The 2,324-nt window shown below is 53.7% G+C and overlaps 1 pseudogene; it reads right to left on the reverse strand.

Moving 5' to 3' along the window:
• Positions 1-1,919: 1,919 nt before the first annotated feature.
• Positions 1,920-2,037, reverse strand: LOC126109976 (5S ribosomal RNA; annotated as a pseudogene).
• Between the last annotated feature and the right edge of the window lie 287 nt (positions 2,038-2,324).

The following is a 2,324-nucleotide window of genomic DNA, read 5'->3' on the forward strand; positions in this document are numbered from 1 at the left end:
ACATGCTCAATGGGGGACAGATCCGGAGATCTTGCTGGCCAGGGTAGTTGACTTACACCTTCTAGAGCACGTTGGGTGGCACGGAATACATGCGGACGTGCATTGTCCTGTTGGAACAGCAGGTTCCCTTGCCGGTCTAGGAATGGTAGAACGATGGGTTCGATGACGGTTTGGATGTACCGTGCACTATTCAGTGTCCCCTCGACGATCACCAGTGGTGTACGGCCAGTGTAGGAGATCGCTCCCCACACCATGATGCCGGGTGTTGGCCCTGTGTGCCTCGGTCGTATGCAGTCCTGATTGTGGCGCTCACCTGCACGGCGCCAAACACGCATACGACCATCATTGGCACCAAGGCAGAAGCGACTCTCATCGCTGAAGACGACACGTCTCCATTCGTCCCTCCATTCACGCCTGTCGCGACACCACTGGAGGCGGGCTGCACGATGTTGGGGCGTGAGCGGAAGACGGCCTAACGGTGTGCGGGACCGTAGCCCAGCTTCACGGAGACGGTTGCGAATGGTCCTCGCCGATACCCCAGGAGCAACAGTGTCCGTAATTTGCTGGGAAGTGGCGGTGCGGTCCCCTACGGCACTGCGTAGGATCCTACGGTCTTGGCGTGCATCCGTGCGTCGCTGCGGTCCGGTCCCAGGTCGACGGGCACGTGCACCTTCCGCCGACCACTGGCGACAACATCGATGTACTGTGGAGACCTCACGCCCCACGTGTTGAGCAATTCGGCGGTACGTCCACCGTCCACCCGGCCTCCCGCATGCCCACTATACGCCCTCGCTCAAAGTCCGTCAACTGCACATACAGTTCACGTCCACGCAGTCGCGGCATGCTACCAGTGTTAAAGACTGCGATGGAGCTCCGTATGCCACGGCAAACTGGCTGACACTGACGGCGGCGGTGCACAAATGCTGCGCAGCTAGCGCCATTCGACGGCCAACACCGCGGTTCCTGGTGTGTCCGCTGTGCCGTGCGTGTGATCATTGCTTGTACAACCCTCTCGTAGTGTCCGGAGCAAGTATGGTGGGTCTGACACAGCGGTGTCAATGTGTTCTTTTTTCCATTTCCAGGAGTGTATATGTTTATATCCTTCCGGATTCAGCGTTTTCTTAAACGCAATAAAGAGACCACACCCTAACCACGAAAACACCCCAATAGCGTAACACCACCTCCTCTTTACAATCTCCAGGCATTCGCCAATCCCAGACCCTTCCATCAGCCTGCCACAGGGTATAGCGGAATTCATCATTTCACATCACTGGTTTTCAGTCGTCCACTTTTCAGAGGATGACGGGACTGATTCCTTTAGCTGATTTCACGCCTCTTTTTTCTACCGTCCTCCAAAATGCTTGCTGGACCACCTCTAGCAGTACATTGTCTCTGCCCTGGTCTTGGTTCAACTGTGTTCGTTGTTTCTTCACGTTTCCACTTTACAGTCACGTCACCAACAGTCGGTATGGGCTGCTTTAGATGGATTGAAATGTTCCTGCTGGATCCGCTACTCAGGTAATATTCAATGACTATTCCACGTTTGGAGTCACTGAGCCGCCGTGACTGATCTATTCTGTTGTTACTACATCCATATTGACGGCACTGTATTCCCCACCTTCTTTTACACTGGCGGGTCTGTCTTTCGTGACATCTGGTGGTCGATTCCGCGTTACATAAAGCTTGTAAGGTATCCCTTATTTGCAGATAAAAAATAAACACTCTGTCTTCAGGCCAAGAGTGGCCTACCGGTACCATCCGGCCGCCGTGTCATCCTCAGCGGAGGATGTAGATAGGAGGGCTGTGGGGTCAGCGCACCGCTCTCCCGGTCGTTATGATGGTATTCTTGACCGAAGCCGCTACTGTTCGGTCGAGTACCTCCTCAATAGGCACCACGAGGCTGAGTGCACGCCGAAAAATGGCAACAGCGCATGGCGGCCCGGATGGTCACCCATCCAAGTGCCGACCACGCCCGACAGCGCTTAACTTCGGTGATCTCACGGGAACCTGTGTATCCACTGCGACAAGGCCGTTGCCCTTATTTGCAGGTAAGAAGGCATTTTATTTTATTTCCAGTTTTGCTATTTGACATTCGTAAATTGAATTTTATCATGGCTGCAGTAGGTACGGAGTAAGGAACGAGCGGTAGGTTCCCACGCTGGCTAACAGAGGCGGCTGGCAAATTGGCGCTTTCAGAGGTAGTGGGACGAGGTCCCGTTGCAGAAATCGCACAGCAAAGAGGTCCCTAGGGAAAATAAATTTATTCTGACGGGAATCAAGTAATTGTAATTAAAGTTACCTTCTGCCACAGACATTAGGAGCAG

The sequence above is a fragment of the Schistocerca cancellata genome, chromosome 12, assembly GCF_023864275.1.
Source record: "Schistocerca cancellata isolate TAMUIC-IGC-003103 chromosome 12, iqSchCanc2.1, whole genome shotgun sequence".
NCBI classification, from domain to species: Eukaryota; Metazoa; Arthropoda; class Insecta; order Orthoptera; family Acrididae; genus Schistocerca; species Schistocerca cancellata.